The 19792-nt window shown below is 45.2% G+C and overlaps 1 protein-coding gene across 3 annotated transcripts in view; it reads left to right on the forward strand.

Annotated features, from left to right (window-relative positions):
- Positions 1 to 19792, forward strand: part of rfx3 (regulatory factor X, 3 (influences HLA class II expression)) — a 576400-nt gene that overhangs the window by 497790 nt on the left and 58818 nt on the right. The window lies entirely within an intron of this gene.

The following is a 19792-nucleotide window of genomic DNA, read 5'->3' on the forward strand; positions in this document are numbered from 1 at the left end:
GCAGTCGTCAGCTGCCATCATGGCGCAGGTGATGCGCACATCCTTGCAATCCCTGGCTCGGACAATAACATAGTCCAGCAGGTGCCAGTGTTTGGAGCGAGGGTGTTGCCACGATGCCTTGTATTTGTCCCTCTGGCGGAACAGGGTGTTGGTGATAAGGAGTTCATGTTCTAAGACATTTTGTCAGGAGTAGGGTACTGCTAGAGTTGGCTTTCCCTACCCCCCTCTGCCAATCACGCATCCGCAGAGGGCTGTGTCTTTGCCGACCTGGCATTAAAGTCACCGAGGAGATCAATTTGTCGCCCGTGGGGACATGGGACAGAGATGCCTCGAGGTTGGAATAAAAACACTCTAGCCTCATCCATTGCATCGAGTGTTGGGGCGTACGCACTGATGACTGTGGCACATTGGTTAGGGTAAGGCGAAGGGTCATGAGGCGTTCATTAACCCTGCAGGGGGAGTCTTTGAGGCGGCCTACCAGTTCATTTTTGACGGCGAAATCGACTCCATGAAGGCGGCATTATTCCTCTGATTTCCCTTTCCAGAAGAAGGTGTAACCTCCACCATGTTTCGTGAGCTGGTCTTCCCCTGCCCGCCGGGTCTCACTTAGGGCGGCGATGTCGATGTCAAAGCGTCTAAGTTCCCGGGCAACCAAGGCGGTGCAGCGTTCCGGCCTGTCGCTGTTGGAGTTGTCCCTTAGGGTCCTGACATTCCAAGTCCCAAACTTCATATTCGATGAGTGGAAGATGCCTGTGCGTGAGTTCTTTTAGCATGGGGTGGTCGTTGCACACCGACTACCACACGGGCTTACATACATAAGAACATAAGAATTAGGAACAGGAGTAGGCCATATAGTCCCTCGAGCCTGCTCCGCCATTCAACAAGATCATAGCTGATCTGGCCGTGGACTCAGCTCCAATTATCCGCCCGCTCCCCATAACCCTTAATTCCCTTATTGGTTAAAAATCTATCTATCTGTGATTTGAATACATTCAATGAGCTAGCCTCAACTGCTTCCTTGGGCAGAGAATTCCACAGATTCACAACCCTCTGGAGAAGAAATTCCTTCTCAGCTGGGTTTTAAATTGGCTCCCCTGTAGTTTGAGGCTGTGCCCCCTAGTTCTAGTCTCCCCGACCAGTGGAAACAACCTCTCTGCCTCTATCTTGTCTATCCCTTTCATTATTTTAAATGTTTCCATAAGATCATCCCTCATCCTTCTGAACTCCAACGAGTAAAGACCCACTCTACTCAATCTATCATCATAAGGTAACCCCCTCATCTCCGGAATCAGCCTAGTGAATCATCTCTGTACCCCCTCCAAAGCTAGTATATCCTTCCTTAAGTAAGGTGACCAAAACTGCACGCAGTATTCCAGGTGCGGCCTCACCAATACCCTGTACAGTTGCAGCAGGACCTCCCTGCTTTTTGTACTCCATCCCTCTCGCAATGAAGGCCAACATTCCATTCGCCTTCCTGATTACCTACTGATTTCTCCCCATTCAAATAATACTCCCTTTTACTGTTTCTTTTTCCAAGGTGGATGACCTCACATTTTCCGACATTGTATTCCATCTGCCAAACCTTAGCCCATTCGCTTAACCTATCTAAATCTCTTTGCAGCCTCTCTGTGTCCTCTACACAACCCGCTTTCCCACTAATCTTTGTGTCATCTGCAAATTTTGTTACACTACACTCCGTCCCCTCTTCCAGGTCATCTTTGTATATTGTAAACAGTTGTGGTCCCAGCACCGATCCCTGTGGCACACCACTAACCACCGATTTCCAACCTGAAAAGGACCCATTTATCCCGACTCTCTGCTTTCTGTTAGCCAGTCAATTCTCGATCCATGCTAATACATTTCCTCTGACTCTGCGTACCTTTATCTTCTGCAGTAACCTTTTGTGTGGCACCTTATCGAATGCCTTTTGGAAATCTAAATACACCACATCCATCGGTACACCTCTATCCACCATGCTCGTTATATCCTCAAAGAATTCCAGTAAATTAGCTAAACATGATTTCCCCTTCATGAATCCATGTTGAGTCTGCTTGATTGCACTATTCCTATCTAGATGTCCCGCTATTTCTTCCTTAATGATAGCTTCAAGCATTTTCACCACTACAGATGTTAAACTAACCGGCCTATAGTTACCTGGCTTTTGTCTGCCCCCTTTTTTAAACAGAGGCGTTACATTAGCTGCTTTCCAATCCGATGGTACCTCCCCAGAGTCCAGAGAATTTTGGTAGATTATAACGAATGCATCTGCTATAACTTCTGCCATCTCTTTTAATACCCTGGGGTTCATTTCATCAGGACCAGGGAACTTGTCTACCTTGAGTCCCATTAGCCTGTTCAGCCCCTAGTGATAGTGATTGTCTCAAGGTCCTCCCTTCCCACATTCACGTGACCAGCAATTTTTGGCATGGTTTTTGTGTCTGCCACTGTGAAGACTGAAGCAAAATAATCGTTTAAGGTCTCAGTCATTTCCACATTTCCCATTATTAAATCCCACTTCTCATCTTCTAAGGGACCAACATTTACTTTAGTCACTCTTTTCCGTTTTATATATCGATATATCGGTAAAAGCTTTTACTATTTGTTTTTATGTTTTGCGCACGTTTACTTTCGTAATCTATCTTTCCTTTCTTTATTGTTTTCTTATTCATTTTTTGCTGTCGTTTAAAATTTTCCCAATCTTCTAGTTTCCCACTAACCTTGGCCACCTTATACGCATTGGTTTTTAATTTGATACTCTCCTTTATTTCCTTGCTTATCCCTTCTCTTACCGCCCTTCTTTTTTACTGGAATATATTTTTGTTGAGCACTATGAAAGAGCTCCTTAAAAGTCCTCCACTGTTCCTCAATTGTGCCACCGTTTAGTCTGTGTTCCCAGTCTACTTTAGCCAACTCTGCCCTCATCCCACTGTAGTCACCTTTGTTTAAGCATAGTACGCTCGTTTGAGACACTACTTCCTCACCCTCAATCTGTATTACAAATTCAACCATACTAGCTGAGCAAGGTCTTGGTCCAGTGGCAAGGGGGTCCAAGACGACTGGAGACTAGGCACTGCTGTATGAGCCTAGTTGCCTACGGCAAGATGTTGGCTGCAAGCTCGGCGCTGAGTAGCGCCCTTAATGGTAGGTGGCCTGCTGCTTGGTTGGGGGCAGGCATTGAGAGGGTCACTCCTAAGCTGTGCTACCCCAGTGGCTGCAGCATGGCTGATGGAAGGCTGCTGTCTTTCAGTGGGAGAGAATACAGATGGTCTTGCAGGACGACCTCAACCAGCTGTGGACCTAAAAGGCCCGGCTGTAGACTGCACCACCTCAGGATGGGTGGCAGCAGTCTGGGCTGGCTGGCTGGTAGGCAGAGGCAAGGGCAATGGCGGAGTGGCAGTGGTGAGAGTCGGCATGCTGTCATCCTGAGAGGATAGAAGGTTCTTGCTCCACAGACCCACTGCCACTCCCCCAGGCGGCAGGTCAGCATTCCTAGCAATCTGTTGGAGGATAGATTGCTGGCCTGCTGTGAAACCCTGCAAAGCCCCTTTCGTTACTGGTAAACCCAGTGACAATGGCAGCCATCTGAGCTTATGTGGCACGAGAGCATTCTGAGCTTGTGTGGTAGCTAGCTGAGTCTGCAGGAGAGCAGTCTGCACTTCCACTGCAGCACTGAGACGTTGGGTTGCTTGCGCCTGTTGTGCAATGGAAGCTGCGACATCGGCCATCACACGCAGCATAGTGGCTGGGTCCACAAGGTCTCTCCATCATTTCCATCCTGGAAATCATGAGCTCCAAGCTCTGCACAAAGCTCCGCCCAATGTTGGAGCCGACCTCCTCCATGCTCCTTGACACTGACGAGCGGCTCTCTGGCAGGCTTGCCGTTGCACCTAGCAATTCCATGTGCATGCCAATCGTCCTTTTTCTGAAGGCCACCCATCAAGGTCATCATCTGTGTACAGAAGAACTCGTGCGCAATCTCATGCTGTCACCCGAACTACCCTTGCCCCCGGCCTTGCTGCAGCCCACCCATGCCCAGTGCCTCACCATGTGCAGATCCGCCTTTATACTACCCTCTAAATTCCGCACAGTACCATTTTCTGAGCTGGTGTCAGCCAGTGTCAGATGCAGTTTCGATGTGTCTTCTCCTCCACAACTTCAGGGACATGCTGTACTGCTGGCAGTTCTTGGGTATCTGAAAGCAGAAAGGCACAAGGGTCAGATTGTGGTGAGGGTGTGGGGGAAAACAAGATATCCATGCATACACCATCAACAGCTTGTAGGTGAGAAGAGATTGTGGGATGAGGGGGAAGTGAAATGTGAGAACAAGGATTAGGTATGCTCATTTCTTTATTATCAGCAATGGCTTCAACTGCTCCCGTGGCCACGGGCTCCATCACTGCCCCTCCAATTATGCCAAAGGCGTATTCCTCCAGGTTGGCAAGGTTCTGTATAGCAGCTTAGCTGCCTCCTGTCAGCCTCTACTCTCTCCTGTTCTACGCTACATTAGCCTGCAAGAGAAAGCAAATTGTCTCAATGAGTGTACTGCAATGTGTCTGGGTAATGTACCTGCTATAGTTGAATAGCTGTTGCAGTGTTCAAGGTGTGATTATGTAGGTGTGAGTGTTGCAGCACTGGTAAGGTTGTGAGGGTGAAGTGAAGCCATGATTGTGAGGTATGGGTGGTGATGGGTAGAGATTGTTGATAGGTGGTTGATGGGAGTGTGGTGCATTGAGCAGTGTGTGAGGATTATGGTGCAAATGGTTGGATGTGACATTTACTGAAGCCTTCAATCACCTTGACCTGCAATGTGAGGTCATTAAACTTTTTCGGCACTGTATCCACATCCTTGGCCGTGACGGAATTAACTATCTCCTCCCAGAGCCTCTGCAAGTGGCCTTGGATGGCTTCCTGCTACTGTGTGGGAACAGGACAGCCCACCTTCATTGTACGGCCACGATCAAGGCCTCCAGTGCAGCATCCAAGAACCTTCGTGCTCAGTCCCTTGGTTACTGAGCCTTGTCTTCCTCCAGACTGACAAAGAGGTGCTGCTGCAACAAAGCACCTCCCCTTGAACTAGTGCAGAGAGCCTAGGCCAAACATTACTGGGCATTAGACTGCACCCAATATTGCCCTTCCAACCCTCCCCCACCCCATCCCCCCGTTGAGCACTAAGCCAATCAGCAGGGCCTTTAGCACTGAGATCAGCGTTCCAATTATTATAATGAGCAGGTAGCATGAATTTTGCGTGCTGCCTGGAACAGTTTGAACGGGCACAGGTAAATAGCGCTGGCCGGGCCTATGCCCGTTTTCATGCCTAATCCAATTTCTAGGCCAACATCTCAATAATAAATTAGCAACCTGAAACCAGGCTGGTTAGCATCAGGATTTGATGTGTGAATTATCTATTCAAAAGAGGGGTCGTTGTGTACAATCTCAATCATTTCAGGCTATTGTGTAATAGAGCACTCTTTCGAACACATTGGCCGGAATTTGCGATTAGCGGCGAAGCAAAGGCAATCGCCGCTGACCCTGCAGAAAGCTACCCACAAAGATATCACGGTGTCGAGAAGTTTGCCTTCTTCAATGGATAAGTGATTTCAGTGCATTATAATGGGGAATCCCTACTGCAATTTGTTGTAACATCAACAAGCTGTCTAAACTGCCAATCACAATGCAGAATTCTCACAAACAGGACATAAAAAGATGCTTCTATATCTACTTTTTAGAAATGTTCGAGAAAGATTCGGACTCTCACTAGGTATAAGGTAAACCTGAAATAAATAACCATCTCCTCAAAAAACCACCCCTCAATCACTCTGTTCTTGCAAACTACCGCCCCATCTCCAACCTCCCTTTACTCTCAAGTCCTTGAATGTGTTGTCACCTCCCAAATCCATGCCCATCATTCCCACAATTCCATGTTTGAAAATCTACAATTCGTTTCCACAGTACCGAAATGGCTCTCATCAAAGTCACAAATGACATCCTTTGCGACTGTGAAAAAGACAAACTATCCCTCCTGGTCCTTCCTGACTTCTCTGCAGCCTTTGACACAGTTGACCACTCTATCCTTCTCCAACGCCTCTTCACCAACGTCCAGCTAGGTGGGATTGCACTCGCCTGGTTCCATTCTCACCTATATAATCGTAGCCAGAGAATCACCTGCAACGGCTTCCCTTCCTGTCCCCACATCGTTACCTCTAGTGTCCCCAAGGATCTATCCTTGGCCCCCTCCTATTTCTCATCTACATGTTGCCCCTTGGCGACATCATCCAGAAACACAGTATTAGTCTCCGCATGTACGCTGATGACACCCTGCTCTACCAAACTACCACTTCTCTCGACCTCTCCACAGTCTCTAAATTGTCAGACTGCTTGTCTGACATTCAGTTCTGGATGAGTAGAAATTTTCTCCAATTGAATATTGGGAAGACGGCAGCTATTGTTTTTGGTCCCCGTCACAAACTCCGTTCCTGAGCTACTGCCTCCAGCCCTCTGCCCAACTTCTATTGAGACTGAACCAGACTGTTCCCAACCTTGGTGTCATATTTGACCCTGAAATTAGCTTTAGACCACATATCCGCAGCATAACTAAGACCGCCTATTTCCACCTCTGTAACATCACCCGTCTCCGTCCTTGCCTCAGCTCATCCGCTGTTGAAGCGCTCATCCATGCCTTTGTTACCTCTAGACTTGACTACTTCAACGCACTCCAGGCTGGCCTCCCACATTCTACCCTACGTAAACTATGAAGTGATCCAAACCTCGGCTGCCCATGCCCTAACTCGCACCAAGTCCCGCTCATCCATCACCCCTGAGCACACTGACCTATATTGGCTTCTGGTTAAGCAACGCCTCGATTTCAAAATTATCATCCTTATTTTCAAATCCCTCCATGGCCTCGCCCCTCCTTATTTCTGTAATCTCATCCAGCCCCACAATCCTTCCCCTCCCCCTCCCCTTCCCCCGAGATGTCTGCGCTCCTCTAATTTTGCTCTCCAGAGCATCCCTGATTATAATCGCTCAACCATTGGTGGCCATGCTTTCTGTTGCCTCGGCCACAAGCTCTGGAACAACCTGCCTAAACCTCTCTGCCTCTTTACCTCTCTTTTCTCCTTCAAGACGCTCCTTAAAACATACCTCTTTGACTAAGCTTTTGGTCACCTGCATTAATTTCTTAGCGGCTCGGTGTCAAATCTTTATCGCATGATACTCCTGTGAAGCGACTTCAGATGTTTCACTACATTAAAAGCACTATATAAATACATGTTGCTGTTGTAATAAATATGAACAAACTTTTAAATACTTTTTTTTTGTTTCTTAAAAATGGTAAAAGTTTTATCATAATGGAGAAATTTGACACTCCACAAAATTAAAATTAGTTTGTCTAGAGTCAATACGCTGTTAAAGCCCCAGTTACACCTAATCCAACATGGTCTAACATTTGATGTGGTATTTAACAGCGATATTGCTGTGGAAAAGCCCAAGTTTTCATCAGTTTCACTGATTTCACTGATTACACTGATTGCCGGCTATGATGGGGAGAGGTGGTCCACAGTTCAGCCAGTGTCGGAGTAGTGAATGAACTGGCCGCAACTTCAGGATTTTCGCGTGTCTTCTTAGGCGGTCCCTAGTATCGAGGATGACTTGCTTCCACACCAAAAAGGGATGAGTTCACGGGTGTTTCAATGAAGGACCTGATATTTCAGGTCCCGAACTACATGTTGAAGAGTGGAAGATGCCTGTGCGTGGTTTTTTTTAACGTGTGGTGGCCATTGCACACGCGATGCACACATATACTCACTCATACACATACACTCACTCACACTTACACACACTCACACTTACACACACTCACACTCACACACACTCACACTCACATACATTGACACTCATTCACTCACACTCACTCTCACACATGCATGCACACACAAATATACACACATACAAATACAGAGTCACAAACACACACACATTTAAATTACAGCCATCTTTCGGATGAGACATTAAACATAGACTCTCTCAGATGGACTCTGTTAATTGCTGCAGTTGGTTTGCACAGTTAGTCAATGTTTCTGGCAGGGATGGATGCAGTGCTGTTTTTTAAGCCTCGCTTTCCAATCTCACATCACCCGAGCCTGCAGCTGGGAGCTGGAGTGAGCCTGTATCTGATCTGATCCTGTTATTGCGTTTACCAGTCAAAGGGCAGACGTAGATGTGCATGTGCTACATCCTGAAGTTGCGGTCAATTTCAAAGGGGTAATAACAGCGAACGCTGTTAGTTCGCTGTTATTACCAACTGCAAATTCTGGGCCATTGTTAAATTCTCACAGCTGGATGCTTAGCTAGTTTGAGAGCCCCCTGCTTCACACATCAATGGGTAGGTGTTACCTCATAATTGTAAATGTGATTGACAGCTCAGTGGGCTAACTTCTCTCCTCCCCCCATCCACACCAACTCACAGGCTTAAGGCAGTTACAGAAAACTCACTCTATCTCTCTCTTTCTGTCTCTCTGCCACTCCTAGGGGCCAAGTTTCCACAGGAGTTGTTCCTATTTTTTTGGAGCAACTAGTTTTTTTTGAGTATCTTAAAAATCGCAATTCTCCACATTTAGTTTGCTCCAGTTTCAGTGAGTTAGTTCAGTTTCTTTTTAGTTCCATTTTTTTTTTTCAAAAGGCGGCGTTACCAGCCACTTACGCCTGTTTTGGCCATTTAAGCAAGTTTAGACAGCCAATAGTTACTCCAAATTAACTTAGGCCAGCGTATGTGTCCACTTTTGTATGCTCAGAAAAACCTTGTGGACACTTTAGAAATCAGGCACAGGTAGCCAGAGATGGGGGGCTGGGGGGGAGAAGGGAAGTTAGAGGATTTTCCAAAGCACTAAACACCTTCACAACAACATTAAAGAAACATAAGTACATTTAAAGTACTAAGCACTAAACAAAGCTCAAAAATAAGCATTCAATAACAAATAAAAAAAATACAAGGAAAGCACCAAGACTTACAAAGCACAAAAAGTAATAAGCAATTAATTAACAAATAAAAAATAGAAGGAACCCTGCACCGAAGGAGGAGGGGGTGGGGGGGGGCGGGGGGGAAGAGAGAGATGGGGGGGAAAGAGAGGAGGGGGGGAAAGGAAAGAGAGGGGGGGAAAGGGAGGACGGGGGGAGAGGAGGAGGTAGGGGGTGGGGGCAGTGTTACACAGACGAGCCTGCCCAGGTCCCATCCTACTCGCGTCTTGCCCCCAATCTCTTTGCTTTCCTGCTACCCCCGCGCCCCCCCCCCCCCCCCCCCCGAACATCTCTGAGACAGTCCCAAGGAACGCTCGATGGCCTCAGTCATCTTCCTCCTTGATGGCCACTTTTGCCAGCTCCTTCTCCCTTTCTTGTTTGGCTTTCTGTTCCCGGGATCTCCTGTCTCCGATGATGGACATGGCCATTTGTTGCCTCGCAGGTCATGACGGGGAGTCGATTCGGCCAGGGCTAGGGGCGGCGTGCTTCAGACCCTCGCACACAGCCTGCAGCACACGCACACAGAATCTGGGGGGGCGAGGAGCTACCGCACATGCGTGCACACTCTAGCGCGCATGTGCAGAAGTCCCGGCACTGTTTTCAGCGCCGGGACTTGGCTCCCTCCCCCACACGTTCTGCTGTGCTACGCCAGGGCCCTATATCGGTGCTGCTGCATGGAGAATACGAAGGTAAATAATAGGCGCCGTTTCTGTTCTAAAAAGTCGCCGCACCTCACGGAGGTGCACCATTCTAACCGTGGGTGCAAATTTGGGCCCCTGGAGAGTAAGTTAACTGTGATCTAGCAGGCAGTAACAGGAAATTACTGCATTTTAAAAAGATTTTAAAACATTCATTCACGCATTTATTGCTTATCCCTAATTCCTCTTGAGAAGGTGGTGGCTAGGACATTTCAGAGGGCAGTTAAGAGTCAACCATGTTGCTGTGGGTCTGGAGTCACATATAGGGTAAGGATGGCAGATTTCCTTCCCAAAAGGGCATTAGTGAACCAGATGGTTTTTTACAACAATCCGGTAGTTTCATGGTCTCCATTACTGATACTAGCTTTTTATTCCAGATTTATTTAATTAACTACATTTAAATTCCCCAGTTGCCGTGGTGGGATTTCTCCAGAACTCAAGTCTCCAGATCATTAGTCCAGGCCTCTGGATTACTGGTCCAGTAACATAACCACTATGCTATCATTCCCATATCTGTGTACATGGACTCCTAAATCTCTTCTCCTAGACTTCCCCACCAGTGGAAAAAATTCCCCTCACTCACATAATCATTCAACGTCTCTTGGTTATTTTATGCTTCCGTCTGCGTCATTCATTATAAGAACATAAAAAATAGGAGCAGGAATAGACCATACGGCTCCTCGAGCCTGCTCCACCCTTTAATACGATCATGGCTGATCCGATCATGGTCTCAGGTCCACTTTCCTGCCCGCTCCCAATAACCCCTTATCCCCTTATCGTTTAAGAAACTGTCTATTTCTGTCTTAAATTTATTCAATGTCCCAGCTTCCACAGCTTTGTGAGGCAACGAATTCCACAGATTACAACCCTCTGAGACAAGAAATTTCTCCTCATCTCAGTTTTAAATGGGCAGAGAGGATATTTCCACTGATAAGGGAGACTAGAACTAGAGGGCATAATCTTAAAATATCAGGGGAAACATCCTCTCTGCATCCACCTTGTCAAGCCTCCTCATAATCTTCTACGTTTCGATACGATCACCTCTCATTCTTCTGAATTCCAATGAGTAGAGGCCCAACCTACAGAACCTTTCCTCATAAGTCAACCCCCTCATCACTGGAATCAACCTAGTGAACCTTCTCTGAATTGCCTCCAAAGCAAGTATATCCTTTCGTAAATATGGAAACCAAAACTGCATGCAGTATTTCAGGTGTGGCCTCACCAATACCCTGTATAACTGTAGCAAGACTTCCCTGTTTTTATACTCAATCCTCTTTGCAATAAAGGCCAAGATTCCATTGGCCTTCCTGATCACTTGCTGTACCTGCAAATTATCCTTTTGTATTTCATGCACAAGTACCCCCAGGTCCTGCTGTACTGCAGCACTGATTTTTTCTGCCAAAGTACATGACCTCAAACTTTCCAATATTATACTCCATCTGCCAAATCTTTGCCCACTCACTTAGCTTGTCTGTCCTTTTGCAGATTTTTTGTGTTGTCCTCACACATTGCTTTTCCTCCCATCTTTGTATCATCAGCAAACCTGGTTACGTTACACTCAGTCGTTAGCCTTCCTCCAAGTCGTTAATATAAATTGTACATAGTTGGGGTCCCAGCACTGATCCCTGCGGCACTCCACTAGTTACTCATTGCCAACCAGAGAATGAACCATTTATCCCGACTCTGTTTTCTGTTAATTAGCGAATCCCCTATCCATACTAATATATTACCCCCAACCCTGTGAACTTTTATCTTGTGCAGTACCTTTTATGTGACACCTTGTCAAATGCCTTCTGGAAGTCCAAATACACCATATCCACTGGTTCCTCTTTATCCACCCTGTTTGTTACATCCTCAAAGAATTCCAACAAATTTGTCAAATTTGTCAAACATGACTTCCCCTTCATAAATCCATGCTGACTCTGCCTGACTGAATTTTGCTTTTCCAAATGTCCTGCTACTGCTTCTTTAATAATGGACTCCAACATTTTCCCAACCGCAGATGTTAGGCTAACTGGTCTATAGTTTCCTGCTTTTTGTCTGTCTTTTTTTAAATAGGGACATTACGTTTGCAGTTTTCCAATCTGCTGGGGCCTCCCAATTACAACCAATGCATCCACAATCCCTGCTGTTACTTTTCTTAAGACCCTAGGATGCAAGCCATCAGGTCCAGGGGATTTATCTGCCTTTAATCCCATTATCTTACCAAGTACCACCTCCTTAGTGATTGTGATTGTGTTAAGTTCCTCCCGCCATAGCCCCTTGAATATCCACTGTCGGAATATTGTTAGTGTCCTCCACCGTAAAGACTGATACAAAATATTTGTTCAGAGTTTCTGTCATCTCCATGTCCCCATTACTAATTCCCTAGTCTCGACCTCTAAGGTACCAACATTTACTTTAGCCACTCTTTTCCTTTTTATATACCTATAAAAACTCTTGCTATCTGTTTTTATATTTCGTGCTAGTTTACTTTCATAGTCTATCTTCCCTTTCTTAATAATTTTTTTAATCATTCTTTGTTGGCTTTTAAAAGCTTCCCAATCTTCTGTCCTCCCATTAGTTTTGGCCTCTTTGTATGCCCTTGTTTTGAATTGGATACCGTCCTTTATTTCTTTAGTTAGCCATGGATGGCTATCTTTTCTCTTAAACCCTTTCATCCTCATTGGAATATATTATGCCACCAATCTTTATGTCATTAGCAAACTTGGATGTATGGCTCGCTATTTTGTATTAATGTATTCTGTTCATTCGTGTATTTTATGTAAAATAAACCAGTTTAAATTGTGTCTTGTCTCACTAGTGTGCTTTTCCATCTGCCTTCCTTAAAGAAAAGGGAACACATGTGGATATTTTAATAGTTGGTCTAGAAAGCAAAGGTTATTTCTCATAATCCCTGGCCAATCTATCAATGAACTAAATATTTATAGTAAAAGGTGCTATCTTGATTGTAGGCGATTTGAGGTCTGCTTAGGGGAGTGACTGGTGACGCTGGACCTGAAAGAATGTCTCATGCAAAAAACAGAAATTTGTGTGACAGATATTTTTATAAAATCACATTTGAGGCTGCAACCCACATTGGGAATTTAGGTATAAGGTCCCATGATTTCCTGTTCATCAAAATGAATGGGCAGAAAATCGCTGTGGGCATGTGCCCAAATTTCCAATATGCATTCCTTAAGGTCGTGATTTCGACAACCGGGGTGACCGGGGTCAGTAGCGGGTTGGAACCCTGCTCCAGGCTCCAGCACGCACTGTGAAAAGAATCTTCCCTTGTTTGAGTTTGTTAAGCTTGCCCTGTGCGGTCCCCGGCCAATTAAAAGGAAGCGGGTCTGATAACATCATCTGATGACGTGTCATCAGCCGTTTTTTTTAAAGTGGCCGCATTTATTTTGTCAGTTGTGCTGTTAGTGTTCTGCAGTATTTATGGGGTACTGTAGCATAGTGGTACTGGGCTAGTAATGATATGGAGACACGAGTTTAAATCCCATCACGGCATCTGGGGTATTTAAATTCAGTTAATTAAATAAATCTGGAATAAAAAGCTCGTACCAGTAAAAGTTAGTATCATAAAAGTTCTGGATTGTCATACAAACCCATCTGGTTCACTAATGTTCTTTAGGGAAGCAAATCTGCCATCCTTGCCCTACCCATCCCATATGCGACTTCAGATCTACAGCAATGTGGTTGACTCGTAACTGCCCTCTGAAATGGCGGCTTGCCACCATCCTCTCAAGGGCAATTGGGGATGAACAATAAATGCTAGCCTTGCCTGCGACGCCCACATCCCGTGAATGAATTCAAAAAGACACTGACAGGCACTGCACAAAGATCACGGCTGTACCCAGGCTCTCCCAGGACTCTTTTCAGATGCTTATGGAGGGGTCACAGCACGCAGGATAGTTCTCTTCCCTTCCAATGGGCAGAAGAGACCTCCCCAGGACACTAACACAGAACCTGGTTGTACATTGAATCGGAAGGTACAAGTCGGGATATTGTCAAGAGGAGCTGGCTGCAGTGGTGCCAACATCACAAAACTTTACTGCAAAGCCACACTCAAACTCATCCTGCTGTGCCACTCATCACATCTCTATCACTCTGCCTTCTGCTCATCCTTACTCACACCAACTTACCTTGCACCTCCCTCCTTCCCTCTCTATCTACATTATCACATCCTCATCTCACTAGCCACACCTCACACTCACCTTCATCCTTGTCCAATTATACCACACACAAGAGTAGGCACTTGGGTCTTTTATTCTAAAATTAAGATGTGAGGTCTGCTTAGGGGAGTGATTGGTGATGCTGAACCTGAAAGAATGTCTCATGCAACAACCAGAAAGTTGTGTCACAGAAATCTTTATGTTGAACACATTGCATTCTTGGGCAGATTTGTGTGCACGTTTGGAAGTGGTTTAGTGAGTTGAAGTGAATGGTGAGACATAAAGGTGACCCCCCATCCCCCGACAATGGTGATGAGTTTGAAAAGAATGGCTTGGGCATTGCAGGGATGCTTTATGGTGCTGGTGTGGGGTGGTGCCAATCCGGCGCATCATGTGGGAGCCAGGGTGTACAGTGTCCAGTGAAGTAAATCTGGCCATGGTGAGGCCATCCCTGGCATCCCAGGCAGCAACATGGTCGGGTGCTGATGCCCTGTGTCCTGTGCAGTTTCAGGGATTGAGAGAAGGTTGGTGTTGTTGTTGGTGATGCTGGTGTGTTTAGTGATGTTGGAGTTGGGGCTGATCATGGTGGGATTCTGAGGACCAAGGTGAGATTTTTTCAAGGGCACCGATGCTGCTGGAATAGAGGCAGTTTAAGTTGAGATGACAGAAGCGATCTGTCAATGGTGAGAGAGATTGTTCCAAAGAGGTGACAGTGGATAAAGAGTTCACTGCAAACACTTCCAACCTGCATACAGCTCAAAAGTGCCTTCCAAATCCTGAAGGATTCAGCTTCTGAGATTGGAAAGTAAACAGCTGTGAAATGGTAGCTTTTGTACCACTTCTGCAGCTGTTAACTAGTCAAAGCAGCAGAGAGTCACTGAGAACCTGATGCACTTACCTGACCTTCCCCGAGGAATGTGAACCTCATTAAAAAAAACTTGGAAAAATGGTAAGCACCTGGTAAAATTCTTTTAAAATACCTTTAAAGTACCTCTTAATGATGTTAATCGGGTCTGTGAACCACATCCTGACCGGCACTTTGGAAACTTACAAGGAGGCGCGTTTAGAGCAGGATCCCGCCCCGCAATCAATTTTGACAGCAGGCCCACCTCCAAACCCACACTTGCAGGGCTGGTAAGATTTCGGCCTAAGAGTGTGATTTTGTAAAATTGTTCCTTGTGTGATAGGAAAAAAAACTAATGTTTTCCATGAGTTTATTTGTTCTGTGCTACAATTGTCAGAATAATACTCAGGAATGATTTTGTGAAATCATATTTATGGGAGATAGGTTTTTTGGCCTTGTTCGGTTATGCATTATTCACAAAATCATAGGTTAATTACTCAAAGTGGCTGCTTCCACCATGGGGCAAGAAATTGCTTCTGAGAATGGAAGAATATGTTATTTATATTTAATATTAGTGAACTTTATATTTACATGCAGATTGGCAAATGATAGTTTATTATATGCTTTTTAGGCTGTTTTCTTGGAGTTTCCCATTCAACCATTTGTCTCGGTACACATAGCCAAGCTTATATATTTAGAAATATATGTTCTAAATATCAGTCACTCAAAATCTGATTAAGTATCTTGAGATTAAATTGGTTCTGACCAATATATTAATTTTGAATTTGGAGCAGTGATACGGACTCTGTCAAACTCCTATTAAACATATCAAATTAAATGATGGAACTGCAATTCTTTGCCTGCCTTGTATCTTGTTTATACTGGCAATTAGCAGCTGAATTGCTGAATGATCTGATTTCTGTTTGTCATTCTGAAGAGGCAAATTTAGATTCACAATAAACAAAATACATATTTTATTTGTTCTGAAATCTTTAATTGCAGAATTTTTGTCGATTGGATGATCCATGCTGTCACCAACCTGCTTCTCTACTTATCCCCTGGCTACTCTTCCAGCAGATTCAATCCATCTATTTCATATTAGATGTTTATTAACTATCTTTGACACGGTTGATCATTCTGCCCTCCTCCAAAGTTGTGCACGGCAGGCCATCTCGGTGGTACTGCTCTCTCCTGGTTCCAGTGATTCCTATCCCATTGAGTATATCACGTATTCTCCAATGCTTTCTTGTCCCATCACCACATTGTCACTGCTGGTGTACTCCAGGACTCCATCATTGGACCCCTCCTTTTTGTATAGACACTACCCTGTGGCGACATCATCCAGCAGTACAGGATCAAGTTCCGTAAATATGCTGATGACATACAACCCTAGCTTTCCAATGCCTCTATTTCAATTCCCAGATTGTTGCTTGACTCTCCAACTGAGTGTCCAACATTAAATCTTGAAAAAGTCAAAACTTCCTCCAGTTTAATGTAGACAAAACTGAAAGCATCCTTTTGGCTCCCATCATCTCCTCCATGCCTCAGCTTCCAGAAACTGCAAGTAATTCAGAATGCCACTGCACATGCCCTTACTAGCTCTACACCTCACATTTCCATCACCTGGACCTCACTTGGCCACTTCTACATCTATGAACAAATTTCAAGATCCTCCCCTTCATCATCATCATAGGCAGTCCCTCTGAATTGAGGAAGACTAGCTTCCACTCTTAGAATGAGTCCTTAGGTGGCTGAACAGTCCAATACGAGAGCCACAGTCCCTGTCACAGGTGGGACAGATAGACGTTGAGGATAAGGGAGGGTGGGACAGATTTGCCGCACGCTCTTTCCGCTGCCTGTGCTTGATTTCTGCATGCTCTCGGCGATGAGACTCGAGGTGCTCAGCGCCCTCCCGGATGCACTTCCTCCACGTGGGGCGTTCTTTGGCCAGGGACTCCCAGGTGTCGGTGGGGATGTTGCACTTTATCAGGGAGGCTTTAAGGGTGTCCTTAAACGTTTCCTTTGCCCACCTTTGGCTCATTTGCCATGAAGGAGTTCCGAGTAGAGCGCTTGCTTTGGGAGTCTCGTGTCTGACATGCGGACATTGTGGCCTGCCCAGCGGAGCTGATCAAGTGTGGTCAGTGCTTCAAAGCTGGGGATGTTGACCTGGTCGAGGATGTTGGTGAGTCTCTCCTCCCAGGGGATTTGTAGGATCTTGCGGAGACATCATTGGTGGTATTTCTCCAGCGACTCTTCAATTATCCCTCCCCTTCCATTACCTCCACGGTGCCATCCCATTCCATCTCCATGACCTCCTGAGTGTTATGTCACTACTCTCTTCTGACACGGATCAACTCCTCATTCCCTCTGCATTAGCAGCTGCTCATTCAGCCATCATGCCCTTACCCTTTCTCCCAAAATTACTCCTCTATACCTCCGACATCCCTGCTTTCAAAAACCTAACTTTTCTCTTCAACTGCTCTTTCCATCCTGCCCCTGAATTCTGTTCTACCTATTCTTTTTCTTCCTTCTCAGTGTCAATTTTATTCTCTGATTATAAAAGTGCTCTGGAATGTTTTTCTGACAGTGTCCCACTGTTTGCGCAGAGTTTTTTTCCCCTCTTTGATTAGTGCCAAAGAAAGCCATAAGTAGGTCCAGTTGAAACTGCTTGAGAACAGTGCAGTCAGAACAGGATCGTGTTTCGTTGTTTTTTTTTTGCTACTTGTCCGCCCCCTCTTTAAAAAAGGAGACAGACAAAAAGCAGGAAACTATAGACCAGTTAGCCTGACATTTGTGGTTGGGAAAATGTTGGAGTCCATTATTAAAGAACCAGTAGCAGGACATTTGGAAAAACAAAATTCGGTCGGGCAGAGCCAGCATGGATTTATGAAGGGGAAGTCATGTTTGACAAATTTGCTGGAGTTCTTTGAGGATGTAACGAACAGGGTGGATCAAGGAGAACCAGTGGATGTGGTGTATTTGGACTTCCAGAAGGCATTTGACAAGGTGCCACATAAAAGGTTACTGCACAAGATAAAAGTTCACAGGGTTGGGGGTAATATATTAGCATGGATAGAGGATTGGCTAACTAACAGAAACAGAAAGTCGGGATAAATGGTTCATTCTCTGGTTGGCAACCAGGGGTGCCGCAGGGATCAGTGTTGGGACCCCAACTATTTACAATCTATATTTACGACTTCGAAGAAAGGACTGAGTGTAACCTGGCCAAGTTTGCTGATGATACAAAGATGGGAGGAAAAGCAATGTGTGAGGAGGACACAAAAAATCTGCAAAAGGACATAGACAGGCTGAGTGAGTGGGCAAAAATTTGGCAGATGGAGTATAATGTTGGAAAGTGTGAGGTCATGCACTTTGGTGGAAAAAAATCAAAGCAAGTTATTATTTAAATGGAGAAAGATTGCTAAGTGCCGCAGTACAGCGGGACCTGGGGGTACTTGTGCATGAAACACAAAAGGATAGTATGCAGATATAGCAAGTGATCAGGAAGGCCACTGAAATCTTGGCCTTTATTGCAAAGGGGATGGAGTATAAAAGCAGGGAAATCTTACTGCAGCTGTATAAGGTATTGGTGAGGCCACACCTGGAATACTGCGTGCAGTTTTGGTTTCCATATTTACGAAAGGATACACTTGCTTTGGAGGCAGTTCAGAGAAGGTTCACTTGATTGATTCTGGGGATGAGGAGATTGACATGAGGAAAGGTTGAGTAGGTTGGGCCTCTACTCATTGGAATTGAGAAGAATGAGAGGTGATCTTATCGAAACGTATAAGATTATGAGGGGGTTTGACAAGGTGAATGCAGAGAGGATGTTTCCACTGATGGGGTAGACTAGAACTAGAGGGCACGATCTTAGAATAAGGGGCCGCCCATTTAAAACAGAGGTGAGGAGAAATTTCTTCTCAGGGTTGTAAATCTGTGGAATTCGCTGCCTCAGAGAGCTGTGGAAGCTGGGACATTGAATAAATTTAAGACAGAAATAGACAGTTTCTTAAACAATAAGGGGATATGGGGAGCGGGCGGGGAAGTGGAGCTGAGTCCATGATCAGATCAGCCATGATCTTATTGACAGGCGGAGCAGGCTCGAGGGGCCGTATGGCCTACTCCTGTTCCTATTTCTTATGTTCTTATCAAATTACTCTGTAGGACAACTGGAGTTATTTCATACACAGGAGGTAGAAAACTATTGGCAACATTAACGTGGCTAACATCAATCTGAACATGAATGAGGTAATTCAGTTGTCAGATTAGTTTATAAATGCCAACTTGTATTGCTGAACAATAAACAGCAAATATACACATGAAAATTATTGCTTCCATTCCCACTGCTTTCTATTGAAGGACACTGATGCTAAAAAAAAACACTCGCCAATCATTTTTAATGGATTAGCAAATAATTGTGCAAAGATCATTGTTAGACCAAACCGCTGTTAACGATGAGCCCATTTTCATGAATCTTGAAACTCTTTGGAATACTGTGGTTGGACACTTACCTTTGCAACATTTCCACACTCGGGTACCAAGATGAGCTAATCCAATGGAAAAGCAGGTGATGCGTTGCAGTAGCTCAATGTACAGGCCTGGTGTAATATGAAGGGAGGTGTCATCCAAGTTAGTGTTGTGTTTAAGAAGGTTCTAGAGAAATTCTAGTCAGTAGGTATATATAATTATGCTGTTTCACAAAAACAAGCAAGCACAAGTTTTTTGTGCTCATCATGGTAAGGGATAGCAGTGCAGGGGAACAGAACACTTTCCATTTCAGGCACCCCATGGTAGCAGTAAGCATTCTAAGGTCATATATAGCACAGCAAGATGCAGAGCAAAGTTCATGCAACTCTATCCCAACAATGTGCCTTAGCCGGAAAAGAGCACCCTTTATTGAACAGCGTGATTTATTTTTCATTTCACACACCAACCATTCTTGGGTTTGTCTGAGTAACATTGCCAATTAATTCCAAATGAGGGGCAGTTTTTTGCTGTAGATCCATCCCCTCCAGGAACTGGATTGAGGCTGCCCAAACTCACTTTACATGGAACCTTTATAGCCAACAAATGTA

Source organism: Pristiophorus japonicus, chromosome 1 (assembly GCF_044704955.1).
Source record: "Pristiophorus japonicus isolate sPriJap1 chromosome 1, sPriJap1.hap1, whole genome shotgun sequence".
Taxonomy (NCBI): domain Eukaryota; kingdom Metazoa; phylum Chordata; class Chondrichthyes; family Pristiophoridae; genus Pristiophorus; species Pristiophorus japonicus.